Here is a 16240-nt window from a genome sequence, read left to right as displayed (position 1 = left end):
AATCGCCTCATGGCCAGTATGGACAGGAGGAGTGATTGCGGTGACCCAATAACTCGGTCAAGGTACATCGTGGCATGTGAATGTTGCATTAAGGTAGACGTGAAAAAAATTGGATTACAGTAGACAGAAGCACTGTCTGCAAACTGAGTTTTACAGTGAAGAGGCTGGAAAAACTAAAATAATCCCTCAGTAAGAGCCAGTGTGAGTGACAGTTGCTCCCTGGGTAAGAGTGTTAGAGAGAGAGATCTCTGTATGAGAGGTTGTGCATGTGTCTGAAACAACAATGTGGCCAACCCAATCTCACGGGAAGGCGTATAAATAGCATTCAACATTACAAGACATTCTGCGTGTCATGCGGACGAATTTTAGGCTTTTCGAGTGTCATTTATTGTACGCCACCTAACAAAACTACGCTAACGTCGACAGTTAGCTTTAGGCAACAAAACCACTTAGTTAGATTTAGGCAAGACATTGGACTTAAAATAAGTACGTAAACTATATACGTACGGAAATAATGTAACATAAGTAAGGGAAACACGTCACTACAAAACAAACATAACTAACTTGCAACACAAAACACCGCATTTGAACAGTGGTCCTGTGTTTGTTGGACCCATCCACCTCCCACACCCCTCTCCTCCTCGCTTTTTATCCTACGTCACTAGCTCTTATCGTGTCATTCACACACCTTTTTCGGGCAAAATTGATGTGGCATACACATTAAATTACATCAATTGATTTCATAATTGAATCAATTATTTCACTGTTTCTTCCCGTCTCCATCTTATCCACCTCCTCTACATTTCTCTCATCTTGTGCTTCCTTTTTCATGCTCGCAGACTGTTATACGTCTTTAATCTTTAGTGCTCCCTGCTCTCATATTACTTGCTTAGTCATGTTTATGCTCTTATGTTTCCCTTTTCACCCATCCGCCTCTTTCCCTCTGTCTTTCTGCCTTTTACTCATGTTTCCAGCACATGACCTCCATCTATACATCTATTTCCTTACTTTTGACTGGTTTTATTCTGTATTTCTGGATGTCTTTTCCATATGTTTTTTTTTAAAGTGGGTGCATTCACTGGTTTATTTCTCTTACTTTCCCTTCTTTAGCTCTCATCTTCTCTCTCTCTTTCCCGTCTTTTGATGCTTTGAAACCCTGTTGAACCCTTGTAGCTATGCCTGCCAAAGAGGCTTCCTCTATAAAATGTTATCTTGATCTGGGGTTCGTCAATCATTTACAAAGCTGGATGTTTTTGAAGTTTTTCAAAACAAAGAAGGAATTCCGAGATCACTTCCGCACCACACTTTTAAAATATTAATTTGTATAGATCGGTTGTTTCTCATCTAATACTTTCCCCCAGTTTTTTCGTGTTCACTTTCTCTGTTTGAGGCTGAGATCGATGTTGAAAGGGCAACATGTTTGAACTAAAGATAGCTAAAAAGAATAAGATAAATTAATAATTATTATTATTATAACAGATTGTAGAAATGGAACCTGGGCTCACAAGAAGGCGAATAACTACCACGACATTACGACATTACGCGTTTCAAGAGGACGTATTTTAGGCTTTTCGAAAAACGTCATGGTTGGGCTTAAAATAAGTACGTAAACTAAGTAAAATATGTACGGAAACAACGTAGCATAAATTTGTAAAACACGTCATGAACGTCACAAAAAAACATGTGACTCACGTAACTTACAAAAGGATACACTGGTCTTGTGTTTCGTTGTGTGTTTGTTGGACCCATCCACCTCCCCTCTCCACCCACCATAAGCGGTCTTTCTCGCTTTTTCTTCTGCATTACTAGATCTGACCGTGTTTACATTGGACTCATTACAGACTAAATGGTGTACAAATGACATGCCAAAAAGCAAGAAAGGCATTCTTATTGCACGCCAAATCCCATACGCATTATTGTGGCATTCATATGCCTCTTCCTGCGAAAGGGCGGAAAAGTGAGTCTCTCGTCGGTGACTTTAGCCTTAGGTGCCAATAACGCAGAAACCACAGTGGATATGTGTCATTATAGATATTATAGAGCGGGAATTTTTGGCTGGACCTCAGAGGGCTAGTCCTACAAACGCAAAAGTCTGTCACTGACTGACTGACGTGAGTGCTGAAGTTACACGATTGGTTGGCCGAGTGTTTGAGTTTCCTCATTGGCTGTTGCTCTTTCAAAATGAAAAGGCGGGAACAGTCCTTTTATGCAAATGAGCCCATCCAGTGCGACATGTCCAGCTCACGAAACTTGGACCAAGCTGTGAAACTAGGCGATCTAGTTCTAAAATGAAACGAGATTCAGTAGTGGCATAGCCTACGGAATAACAGGAAGTTTACGAGCAGGCTGCCATGTTGTTTCCTGTTTGAAACGGCAAGCAGAAAACAGGGACCAATCAGGTGCATTCCACGATAGGGTACGTCACCGCTTGAACGGCAAAATGAGTGGAGCAGCGTGTCCCCTAGTAAGCATGTACCGCTGGATTTAACATTATAGACATAACCACTGACAATTTGTATAACAATTTAGCCACAAATTCACAGACTGACCATACACGGTCCAGCCATATCCTCGGTTTTGACTGAGTCTTGTTCTATTGAGACTCCACCTTCTTTTTCACACTATTTTAGGAAGAAAGTTGGAGTTTTATCCCCCCGTTAGCTGTATTGATGGTGCAGTAAATCAGGCAAAATGGGTGAAACCCCCTCCCCACCCCCCATCCCTCCCCAAAAAAAGTATCCATCATTGAATCTCATGCAGGCCAGCAGCACAGATGTATCATGGCCAAGCAGCTTAGTGTTAATAATGACTCGGTTAGCGTGTTTGTGTGTGTGTGTGTGTTGCCTGATAATCAGCAGCCGGAAGTTTTAGTAGCTGAATTATAAATGACGGAGCACTTGCACAACTACATTGTATAAAGAAAATCAGATTATATTGGATGAAGTCAAATGATATCAAACTGAAAAAAAGGCTCTTATGGTAAGCTGTGTGTGAAGTCCTTGTTTTGATGGGTTTTCACATTGAAATAATGCCGACCTGTAATCCCCCCCAGAGTGAAATCTATTCTAGTCTCTTCAGTGAAAACCTCTCACACTTTCCTCTGAGTGTGCCAGTCTCTCCCTTAAGGAAAGGCAGGGCTAAATATCTGTCACTGGGTTTAGAAATAGATAGGATTAGATGGTCAGGAAATGTAGAAGTTACAGAAAGATACAAGGGAGACAGACGGGGATGGATACAAGTTGTCCAGACACAAGTCAGTAAACAGACTAGCAAATGAAATGATCCCTAACAAATCCGTGGCTGTTTTGATGTGGAGCACAATCTGTGTTCGTGCAGACCTGAAAAACAAAAGGACTCTATCCGACCTGAACCTCCCGCAAACCTTCCAGTCTATATGCCCTTTGCCAACATTTTGATCACATTTTTGATTGAAGCCAACAGCAACCAACAGGACCCATGAATTGAGTCCTAAAAACCCAAGCAACATCAGCTTTAGAGCTAGAGTGAACGTACTGATATCATATGAAACTAGAAAAAGGAATCCATTGGTGGCTAGCCTAACTTTGGTTAGGCTAAATTTTGTCGAGGAAAAACTGGCATGGCCATTTCACAGTGGTCCACAATGTTCTAAGCCCTTATACACTTTAACAATGTATTTTGATTAATTACAGTAATTGATTAATTTTCTGATTTATGACTAGAACGATTTGACACACAGTGCTGAGCTCAGCATCTCAAATTAATCTTCAGGTTCCCAGCTTTCAGATGATGTACACCACTTCTATGTGGTATATACTGTAGACCTGCTATCTCCCCTTAAAGACCCCCTGTATCCCCCTAAAAAGACAAAAACTGGTCTATTCTGGGTCTCAGAGGGTTAATTATGTCATCAAATCCCAAACAAACACAAAACTTTCAACCAGGAGACCGGTGTTTGTGTCCAGTGTGAAACATAAGGTAAAGCTGACTTATTTGGTCACGTCAGTCGTTTGTCACGTGACTCCTCGTTATCGTCATTCCTGTGAGTATCTAGTCAGTGAAGTTAACATCAACCACGACCGTTTCCTAAACTTAACTTCTTGTGGAAATGGAAGTTTATTTTCAAAAGGACGCTATGCATGTAACGAGCATATATTGACACGCCGTTCCCGGTCCGTCCAAAAGTAACGCAAGAGGGGTACTCCGTGCGTCGGTCTCTGATGCCCAGCGGTTATTTGACGAGTTGGGAGTGAGAATGTGTTGCTCCAGCAGGTGTCTTTCTCTTTAACCTAGTTGTTTGAGGAAATATTGTTTGTATGAAAAGTGAATGATTTTTTTACTTGTTTTTTTTTTCATCCACAAATCCAAGAAAAAAACCGACTGTGATGGACGCTGCTGTTGCAGCATGAAATCTCAATCTGTGTAGGCACGGATGCCCACACAGTGTGTAAAACCCCTCCACTGAAATGGGAGTGAAAATGCTGCCTTACACAACATTAACTAAATAGTACCATTACTGTTTCACTGTACTTCCATAGCAGAACACCCTTTACCCTATAAAGGGATGGAGAAATGGAGGCAGAAGAGAGCCATCGACTGAAAACTCGAGGTTTTCAGAATCGCTGCAATCAGATTTATGATGCAACTTAGACGTAATGCATTTTGAAATTGCAGAAACTCCAGAGAAGAGCTGGGATTTCTAGGTTTTACCTATTGATCTACACACTTATGTGGTTTCGCAGTGCTCCTTTCCTTTGAGCATCCTCCCGACCTCGCTGACACGAGCCGAGTGGTTATCAGCTTGTGGAAAGGGGGGACTTGTAACTAAGATGGATTTGTTTCCAGAGCCCTTGTGATTGCTACTGTTTTGTTACAAATGGCAGTTTAGGCTTTAATCCAGCAATTGTAAGTTCACGCTTAAACCTTTGGTCCCGTGGCATTTTCGGGTTTGATGGAAATGGAAACGAGCCATTGGTCATCGCAGTGAAAGCTATTCCAAGGCGCTTGGATGGCGCTCCAGGGTGAAACAACAGCACATATCCCCCCACCCTCCTCCAACCTGGCCCTGTTCTCTCTCTGAGAGACAGGCAATATGGTAATGTGGGGAATGAATAGTGAGTCTCTGGGAAGACTTTCCTCGTGTCTCTGTGTGTGTGTGTGTGTGTCCAGCTGCTCTCTTGGCCACTGCAGCCATTACTGAGCAGTACCAAGCAGCCGAGCATGACACCCACCAGCTGGATGTGCACACACCTCCACTGAGAGAGTAGGCCTGTGCCAATGAGACGAGGAGCGAGAGAGAGAGAAAAGAGGGAGAGGGAAAGGGGATGGGGGGGTTGGTGAGGTATAGAGCGAGGGAGACAATGAGGGACAGAGGTGCCACAGCCAAGGAGACGGAACGAGAGGAGAGATCCATCCTCAAGGTAAAAATGAAACAGATTTAACACCGTGCGAATGACACCGACAAAGTCACAAAACACAAGAGAACACACACATGCCAAACACTCACAAATCCTGACCTCAGTGTCAGATTCGGGCGCATGCATGCATGTGTGACAAATTGTGCGGGCAGTATCGAGAGGAGAGAAATGTCTACCATGTGTCATATCGTTATGGCGACCATCAGAACAGCCATAAATACAACTCAGATCTGCTGCATTGGGGAACGTCCAGCTGTGTGTGTGTGTACTGTATCTCCTAGACGTATTGAGGCTGCCCTCTATGTCTGCAAGGCATTTTTTCTCTCTCACCCTTCTTTCTTTCTTTCTTTCTTTGCATCTCTCACACAGCTATATGCACAGGCACCTTTTGCCAGTGATGAAGAAAAACATTATGCATGGATGGATGGGGGGGTTGTGGGGGTGGCAAAAAGATTATTCACATGCCAGAAGATAAATGTATTTCCACTACTTGCCTCGTTCCCTGCCCTCACCCGCAGCCCCTCTTCCATCTCTCCCTCATTTCGTATTCCTCAGTCCAGCCACATTATTCTTGCTCCCTCTCCTCCTCGCCACTGTCTGGCCGGCTGACACGAAACGATAGAGCGTTCTGTCATGGCGTTTGGAACACACTGAACATCACTTGACAATGGCTGGCATGGGGCGGAGGGGTAGCTACGCAGGCAAAGCAGGATATTCTACCTCAACCCACTTCTGTCTTTGTTTAAATCCCATTAAAGGAACTGGAGTCCACTTTTCTTGGCTGGAAGTCAATGAGCGTCTCACTTTGTGTTCGAAATGTGTTTTTTTTTTTTTCTCTGCAAGAGGCCAGGGATGCTAATTCACTAAAGCCTCAGCTATTAGAAAGCATCAAATGGATCTAATATTGTTTGGCACTAAAAACTTCCAAAAGCCTCTTAGAAAATCCACTTGCATCGATTTAATTCTGCCGGCAAGCAAAGCAGTCAGTGACAAGACATTATTTTTCTTTCCAGTGTGATACATTATCGATGCGGTTCAAAAACTCGGATTGATCCTGAGGGCTTCCCTCATTCAGTATGAACTGCTTTACATAGTCACCATTTACAGTAGACTATAGTGCAACGCCCGGTTGCACTAATGGTCCAATTTCACCCTTGACATACTCTTCCTTGGCTCCTGAGCAATACACCTGCCGTGACACAGTTTCATCCCCTACCAATGCTATAGTATATACGTGTCCCCTCTCAATACATTACAGCGTGTACTTGTGCCGGTAGTAACTCATTACTATTAAATTTATCCTGTGAATCTCAAGAGCTCGCTCTCGACACTGCGCTTCCTCGGGTCCTCAGCAATACACCCGCCAAGTGTGAAGTCGGATTGGATAGTTGTCAAGGAACTTACTGATAAATATGTCCTGCAGATCTCCGGTCTCACCGGTATCTCGTTATATGCTGTAGATCTTGAGAGCTCGCCCTCGACACTGCACTTCCGTGCAACGCCCGGTTGCACTAATGGTCCAATTTCACCCTTAACATACGCTTCCTTGGCTCCTGAGCAATACACCTGCCATGACACAGTTGCATCCCCGACCAATGCTAGAGTATACGCATCCCCTCTCAATACATTAGTGTGTACTTCTGCCGGTAGTAATGCATTACTATTATATTTATCCTGTATATCTCAAGAGCTCGCCCTCGACACTGCACTTCCTTGGCTCATCAGCAACACACTCACCGAATGCGAAGTCTTACATTGGTTCTGAATGTTTTCATGACTGAAAGACATGAAGGCCAAAACTATATGAAAGCCATTTTCTATTCTATTAGAAACACATTATGCTTATTTCTCAATGTTTCAGATGAGGCTTTTCAATTTGACTTTTGAATGTGCACGTACATGTTTTTAATTGCTGCTGTACAGCAAATTGCTCTACTTCTAATGGGGTCCATTTCTGCTGTACAGACTTGTCACAGTTTTTTTTACTAATAACACTAACAATGTTTCTGTTCTATTCAAGTTTCCCCCCGTATGTCATGGCAGTACAACAGTGAGCCATGCAGGACCAGACTTTTCCTACTTTGACATGTCAAAATGTCTTCTGTGCCCTTTTGAGCAGAGGTCAAGCTGAAAATCATGCATGTTATAACCTTAGAAAGTTGTTATGTCTAACATGTTGGCAAATGATGGCCTGTTTACTTATCTTACAGACATGGAGCAACATTGGCCTTCATTTGGAGTCATGTTTCTGGAACCTGACGAATGTAAGTCCAATATTCACTATCCTTTGAACTTATTGTCATATACATAAAAAAAAAAATACAGTTGTACATACAAATGCAATGAAATCCATCTGCCCTGGCTCTCTTGGCCCATACAACATATAATAAGAATAAATAAAACACAACAACAATAAGAAGAAATTCTACAATAATCATAAATGACTGAGTTATTTAAAGTAAATCTTTGAGGCGGCTGGTCCGAGCTCTGATGATGCTGATGTGTCCTCCGTAATAATAAGAGCTTTCCTTCTGCAGCAGCAGGTGTAAATGTCCTGAATCTCAAGCAGTGATTTACTATGATTTTTGAAGCCGTTTTTACTGATCTCCTCAGTTGTTTGTAGTCTTGTTCAGTCAGGTTGCCAATCCACACCAGTATCCTACCAGTAAGGATGCTCTCTATGGTAGCCCGATAGGAAATGACCAGGGTTTTTGTGAACATTACATATTTTTTAAGGCATCGCAGAAAGTATAACCTCTGTTGTGCCTTTTTAACCACACTACTGATGTTTAATAACTATGAGAGGGAGTCTGAGATCTGAATGCCGAAAAATCGGATGTTCACATTTCAACAGGGACATCGTTGATGTAAACTGGTGGCTGAACAGTTTTGGACTTCGTAAAATCAATAATTAACTCCTTTTGTTTTCTCAACATTTAGGGAGAGATGTTTTGTGATACTGAATCGATTCACAAAAATACTGTATATCTATCTTCAGCCATTTGACTCTTCCACTCAAATGTAACAATGCAAACTGAGACAGGAAGTAGCGTAAGGACACAAAAGTTAACTTTTTTTTAAACCAGATTTTACGCATATGGTGGTGAATTTTGGTAGATGAGTATCTACTCTCACTGTCTGGTAGATGAATATCTAATCTCACTGTCTGAGATCTGCCTGTCAGCTGTGCTTCAGTTTTTCACCAAACCTAAATTAAAAAATATCTTGCTTTTTAGCTGCTAATCGTTCCATTACGTTAACCATAGCCAGCAACTGTCTGTCTGCTGTTTGGTGCTCTAGGCACGTACTGTGACTGAACCAAATCACCAAAAATGGTTTGAGGGCCTGAGGTGGAGAGAGGAGGAGGAGGAGGCATACTAAACACTTTCAGCCTCTAAATTTGCACCATATGAATATAACTTCAGGCAGTAACTCAGGACTGCATCGCTCGTAGCTACATTTCGGCAGCTAACAACAATCCACATCTGCCTCTCTCCGCTCTCTGTATTTTTTCATTTATTTTCCTCTCACCTGTTTACCTGTTTCGATAAGTAGCAGCCAGTCTAGTGGCGGCTGACGCTTGTGCCATCTGTGTCAGTCAGGAGTGGCCTATTTAGGGCAGCTAATTCATCATGGGCTGAAAGCTTACACACCGTACATATAATTACCCCCCAACGTAAACAAGACCCTCTCAGTCCCCGTGATTTATTGTCGTGTCAAGGGAGAGGGGGGAAGATAGGCATGAGGAAGAGGATGAGAGAAGAAGAAAAAAGAGGAAGGGAGGGGGTAGAGGTGAGTTTCTAGTGCAGAAGGTGGAAATAAAGAAGAGGATTTTCTGAAGCATAGCGGGCACAGAGAAGACATCCGAGTCGTGATGTGGCTCAACAAATCCTCGGGTTAGACAATATATTAACACTACTGCTGGCGTGTCAGAGTCAAGGATTTCTCCTTAGTACCTTTTTCATTTTTATCCCTCTCAAAGCTATTTGCAAAAGAATCCTCAAGGTGCACGCCGCTCATTTCGGAGTCATATCCACTTTGACTCTCAGACGGCGGCGCTGGCAGGAACTCGTGGCCCCATTCACCCATTGTTTATTCCACATGCCCCCTACGGTGGTGCTCGTTTTAAAATGCATCACCGGTCTGTTTCAACTGCGGCGGTTCTATTGTACGGCTGAAGGCCGACGAGACGCCTATACAAGTGAGGAAAAAAAGGGGAGATGGAGGAGTAACAATGAAAGATTTATGACAGGCATTGAGAGCGGGCGGCGGTTTTATCAGCCTATTATCAACCGACTCGCCCCCACTGAGATGTAGCACTGTATCTCACTCTCTTTCCAGATCAATGCTCACCATCACCATACGTATAACCTGATTTACCCACCCGTTACCTTCTACTGTTCACTCTTTTACCTCTCCTTTTAGTATTTACTCACCTCTCACCTTTCCCCCCCCTTCTTCCTCCTCGTCTCTTTGACTTTGTGTCTCCTGCTCAGTCGACCCTCTCGCCTCTTCTCCCTTTTTTTCTCCAGCTCATTCTTGTCTCTCTGCTTTATTGCTCCCTCCCTCCTTCACCTCGCCGCTGGAGTATTTTCTGTCTACTTTGCTTACGCCGTCTGTTTTCCCCCCACAGCTTGCCGGCTCTCTCCGTAACCCACGAGGGCTTCTTCATAAATGGCAGTCCTACCTCCTCCTCTCTTTTCTCCCTTTCGCTCCAGCCCCCACCACCCTATTTTCGCCCTCCCTCCCTCTGAGAAAAGCAAGGCACCTAAGGGTGAACAGGTTAATGTTCTGGCAGTTTGAGATACACTTCTGACATTTCAATCTGGCATCTGTTTTTATCGCAGCTGATTTAAGAAGTGTGGGGGGTGCGTGAGTGAGGGAGGGGGTAATGGAGGGATGAAAGGAGGGATGGAGGGGGAGCCCGTGGGATGGTGCAGCTACCCAAGAGACTGTGGACTGTGTATAAGGCGCAGCAGGGGCTGTGTGTGGACCTGCGGTTGCAGATCAGTTACTACATGGAAGCATATGGTCATGTCGCCCCCAAGTGGCCGGCAGCAGAACTCTTTAGAGGAGAAAACTGCGGCAACAGACAATATAAAAAAGGCTTGTATTCTTCAGGTACTGGAGTCAAAAAATGCAAACATACTTGAAATATCTTACTATTACAGTGCGTTAGCAGAGCAATAAAGACTAATCTGTATTCATCATGTCGCTAATCATGACCTTTTGAATAGGAATAATAAAGTTAATTGGACTGTTGGATGCAGAGCGATGATTACAGAATGAAGTCGAGGATGTCTTGTGAGGAAAATAGCAAGTGGCATGGCGGGAGGCCAGGTGAGGACAAATACAGAGCGGTGGTGGTGGTGGTAGGAACACAGCTGAGGCTGAGATAGAGGGAATATACACCAGAGAATAACACACAGAGACCCCCAGCTTTCGGGAGAGTAAAGCAGCCGAAGAATCCGATAAAGAAATTGAAACACAACTCCAGAGGTTTGACCAAGTGGAAAGAAAAGGATGAAGGGGGGGAAACAGCGCGAGAGAGAGAGAGAGAGAGAACAACCAAACTTCCAATGAGCAGAAAGTGATAGAGACAGGGAGGGAGGGAGAGAGGGAAGAGAGGAGAGAGAGGGAGCAGATATGACAGAATAAATGAATTAGGGGGAAACTGTGCTGTAGATGAGCTGTGGGGGGTTTGGAGGGAGGACAGACGGGTGATGGGTGGGGAGGGGTTGGTCGGGTGGTGGGGATTGCTACACCGCACCGTCAGCCGGCACTTTCTCCCAAGTTTTATTTGATATGAATTCAATAAGCAGCGGCCGATCTCCGTGCCCCGAGTGTAATTACCGGCAGAACAGCGGAGGCATTGTGAGCTTCGCCACCGCCTAAACGCCCCCCTGCTCGCTTCCAGGTCAGCACTGATCTTGTCTGAGAATGTCAATTATCGTCTTAAACGCCGTCTGAGGAGCAAGGGAAGAAGAAGAAGGAGGAGGGGGTTGGGGGGCCGGGGTTGAAAACGATGAAAAATGGCAAGTAGGGAGGAAATATTTGCCCAGCGTCACAGCTTAAGAAAAAAGGAGGAGGAAGATAAGGCTACAGGCTAGAATACTAATGGGTTCCTCTTCATTGTTTAATATGAGAAAGGCGAGAGAGCAAGGTAGCCTATACTGTATTCCCTGTGCCACTTCGCTTTAATGTCCTATCATCCTGGACCTATTGTGCTATACTTGGCACATGGGAGGTGAGGTGAAGCGAGGCCGAGGTAGAGGTGACGACCTGTAGTCCGTATGCTTTATGGAATTATATCCATGTTTGATAATTTGCTGGCTCATTTTTCCCTCCCTCCCTGTCTCTCGCTCACGTTCAGTGGCAATGCATCTGCTTGAGTTTTAGCTTAGTTTAACACGAAAACAGGGGGAAACAGCTAGACTGGCTTTTTTTAAAATAATTTATTAAGTATTTTTGACTATTTATTATATATTTTTATTTTTTATAGTCGATTTTTATTGCTACTTTAATTATATTAGTGCTTTCTTATTCCGTGACCAGAGTGCTATATTTCATTCCCTTTCTTGTACAAAATGGAATGACAATAAAAATGTCCTTGATCCTCTGTCAAACAGTAACAAAATCCACCTACACATACCAGCACCCATAAAGTTCACTAACTAACACGTTATATCTTGTTTAGTTTAAAGGTCCAGTGTGTAGGATTTGGCGGCATCTAGCGTTGAGGTTGCAACCCACTGAAATTTCTTCCGCGTGCCAAGCATGGAGGAGAACTACGGTGGCCGATGCAAAAACGCGAATGACCTCTCTCTAGAGCCAGTGTTTGCTTTTTCCAAAACTAACTGAATACTATTAATATTATATTCTCATCTAACTCTTGGCAAGATTTCATAAAATGTTGACCTATACCTTTAATCATATCTTCACCATAGTTTGTTTGCCATAACCGTGATCTTTCCCTGACCTTAACCAAACTGTAGTGCTTATTGTTGTACTTTGGTTGGACAATGTTTGAAACTCCCTCGTCCAGTCACTTTCTGACATTGGAACTGTGGAGAAAATTTCGGTACCTTTCCAAAACTGAGAATCACAGCCAGGTGGGTGGAGATGAGAAAGTAAGCAGTGTTTGAATTCTCTCTCAAGCTCTTTCTTTCACTCTTTACACAGCTGTTTCTGTGGTCCTGTCTTCTCCTATGTACAAATAAGTGCAATACTATGAATGTCTTCCAGAGGAGACTGTCTGAAAGAGTGTGTCGTTTTCTCCTTTATTTATACAATTACCTCGTCTCGCTGCTCTCCTTGAAGTTCGGCTTTTCACCTTGCTATCATGTTTGGCCATTTGGAACAGCCTCAAACACTTTTGCCTGCTTGTCGGACAACACGACGTACCAATTAGTTCTCTCCGAGCATACCCCAGCCATAACACCACTGTGAAGCCAGGTGGATATTCTGAATCTCTTTTATTTCCTATTCTGTATTCTTGTCTGTCCACAATTGTAGGAATTCCAGGTAAGAATTCACGCAGAATATCCATCACCACAAGTAACCTATACTGTACTTTTTCATTGTAGAGGCATACACAAGTCTGTACTTCACACAGTCATATATATAGTCATATTTATTTAAAGAGGACCTATTATGCTTTTGTGCTTTTTCCCTTTCCATTAGTGTGTTATATATATGTTTTGTACATGAGAAAGGTCTGCAAAGTTACAAAGCCCAAAGTCCATGCCAAAGGGAGTTACACTCCTCCAGAGAAAAACGGCTCCTGAACTGCCTGAAACGCCTTGATTGAAGTCCCACATTTTCTTCCGTAACTTGGTGATGTCACCAAGTAACATATTTGCATAATACCTTTCTAGTGGCTAGTTTGGCACGCCCTCCAACAAAACTAGTTAGAGCGGAGCTGGAACAGAGTCCGAAGAGTTTAGTTCAGCTGACTAATCACAACAGAGTGGGCCAGCTGACCAATCAGAGCAGACTGGGCTTTTCGGGAGAGGGGGCAGGAGCTCAAACAGATCGTTTCAGACAGGGTGAAAAGAGGTGCTGCAGCACAGCTGGTATGAGAAAAGTAGAGTTTTTTTTTAACATTAAAGCATGTAAACATGTTCTAGCAGACACCCTAAATACAAGTATGCACTTGAGAATAAGCACAACAGGTCCTCTTTAATCTTCTTTGTGAGTTTACTATCCTTCAGCAATATACAGATGTATCAGTATTTTTTTGTATGTAGATGGTCTGCAACCGTCTTTGTGTATTCCTGAATCTATCCAACCATCTTTCCATCTTTAACCACTCTCTGTGATTTTTCTCTTGTGTCCTTTAGATTTCATAATTTTGCCCTTCTTCCTTTTTCGTTATACATTTGTCCTCATTCTTTCATTCATTTCCATCAATTCACCTTCATTCTACCTATCAAGGTTTACTACTCGTGTCTCTTTTGACAAGGCACTTTCACTCAGCGGTGCCTGTCAGCCTTGATATTGCCTTCAAACGGTTTGTGTTTACGCAGATTACACAGAGAGTTTAGATTCACTGCTGCTCGTTCTGATAATTCTTCTTAACATATGCACTGATAATGCATGCTGAATATTTTTTCACCCTGTATGTGGTCGGCTGCCAGGGAGGTTTTTCCATAATGAAAACGTGTGATCGATAGCCACATCTAAGCAATGCTATTTAATTTTACTCGAGAAACGAGATCTTTGAGAAGCATTCTGCCCGAGCAGCAGCAACACATATGTATTACAGATTAGGTGTGATCCCGGTGTAATGCACGTCGGCATCCATCCATCCAAGGGTCCATTACTGAATCCATTCATGCAGCCATCAATCCAGCCCTCTAGAAATTCATTCATCCACCTCTGTTTCCTTCCCTCGCCCCCTCTGCGCCCCTTTAGTGGGTGCCAGTGGGAGTGGTCCGCCCTTGATCTGCTCTCAGAACAAACAGCCTGGTAAACATCATGAAACATTTAGAGGAGGCAGAGCAGCCTTCTCTCTAATTCACACTGGCAACCCGGAGATGCACAAAAACAGCTGCTCCCAAAGCTCGCCCCTGCAGAGGGGCTGCAGTTAATGTGTGCACATATGTACTGTATATGCATTTACTTTACCTTTTATGAGAATGTGTGCATGAAGATTGAGTATGTATGTGTGCATTCCTCTGAGTGATACTGTCAGACTGGTCTCCTAAAAATTGCGTCAATTATGTTTCGAGGGAAACCTATTCTCCCCTGGATTACGTTTGTTTTTGATGCCTTGCATCACAAATATATGTTTCTAATCATAGTCAGGGGTCTTCGCTTTGAGAGAATCACACTCCGCGTTGTAGAATAAGTTGGCATATCTGGGTAGATTAACATATTTGGCAAGTGCCTTGTAGGGAGGGAGGAAAACAAATGAACGGATTAGAATCACAACTCACTCAGCTGGAGGTCTGAGTCAATTCCTCGTACAGAACAAAACCCTCCTCACTGATTCCTTCTAACTCTGGCACAGGAGACCGTCTTGTGCTCAACATTTATAGTTATTTGTAAAACTGGATTGCCTCAGTGGTTGGGTAAATGGAGCAAAGCTGCCTTGAGATCTCACCTGCATGTAAACACTGCAACTCAAGTTTTTGTACCTCCCTCAAGCCCGCAGACATTTACGATTTGTCAAAGCGCGATGTCCCGATAACACCTTTTCCCGGCTTGTGTTGTACGGCATAATTCCAAATGTGTTCCAAAAAGTGGTGGTTGTGTTTTTCCCCTCAAAATCAATAAGTTGATTACTTGGAAATGACAAGTTTTCTGAAGGCCACATTTTGAGCCAGTGGACAGTTTTCTCTGCTCTTTCCTGTCTTTTTCACGGTGAAATATCCATTAAAATCAATGAATAATGAATTAAGGCGTGCAGCCTCTTACTCCCGTTAATAAAATGTTGCAAGCGGAACAGCTTATTCAGTAATGTCACGCGTAATTAGCCGTGCTGCCTAGACCACCTTCATGCAGTAATCTTCGGAGGCCTGACCTGCATTCTGTTTCTCTCTTTCCCCCCCCCCCCTCCTTCCCATCCATTCGCTCATCGCCGTCACAGATCTTCCTCTGATTTTCTCTTTCTCTGTCTCTTCTGTTTAGCTTGTTTGGATTTTGTACCGAGAACCTAAACCAAGAAAATCCCTTCAAGTGTGTGGCTCAAAGGACATACGCATTCGCGCGCGTGCACACAAAGACACAGTTCTCAGATGAAAACGACAAACAAGCGTGAGTGGGTGAGCACTTGCAATGATAATAGGCCCCCATGTCGCACACAGACTCCCATGTGGTGTGGCAAATGATTTACTCTGTGAATTTTCAAAAATGTACATATGAGGGCACACACACCATATCAAGGCCCTATAATCTCTTTTCAAACCAAAACATTTGAGAATAGTGACAACCTGAGTGAAAAAGAATAAAAAAAAAACTTATATTGTGTATCAGTTGACCGTTGCAGCAGCGCTGTGTGGGCTTCAGTGTAAGCCACAGCGAGGCAGATACTTACACTACGATCAATACTACTAGGCCCTGTTAGGAGGGAATCGATCAGCTTAGGACTTGATGTGGAACAGTCTCTTTCTCTCTATATCTCTCTCTTTCTCTGTCTGTCTTTCTATTTGCCCTCTCTCTGTTCTCCGTCATTGATCTCGGGCAATGATAGCGAGCATATCTGCTCTGTCGGGGTGAAGAGGTCAACGCTAAACCCTCTGGGACTCTTAATTACCAGGACAATGTGAGGGAAGACGGGCGGCGGCGGAGAATAACAGGTCTTTATGTCAGGCGTTCTAACCCGAATGATTCTGCTCGAG

The 16240-nt window shown here is 43.5% G+C and overlaps 1 protein-coding gene across 1 annotated transcript in view; it reads left to right on the top strand.

Moving 5' to 3' along the window:
- The window catches only part of col16a1 (collagen, type XVI, alpha 1), a 134643-nt gene that overhangs the window by 22695 nt on the left and 95708 nt on the right, over positions 1-16240 (top strand). The window contains exon 2 of the mRNA XM_074612782.1: positions 7607-7660. The gene's annotated coding sequence lies outside the window, so the exon portion shown is untranslated. The remainder of the gene's footprint in view (positions 1-7606; positions 7661-16240) is intronic.

The sequence above is a fragment of the Sebastes fasciatus genome, chromosome 17 (genome assembly GCF_043250625.1).
Source record: "Sebastes fasciatus isolate fSebFas1 chromosome 17, fSebFas1.pri, whole genome shotgun sequence".
Lineage (NCBI taxonomy): Eukaryota > Metazoa > Chordata > Actinopteri > Perciformes > Sebastidae > Sebastes > Sebastes fasciatus.
This window is presented reverse-complemented; position numbering and strand designations above follow the sequence as displayed.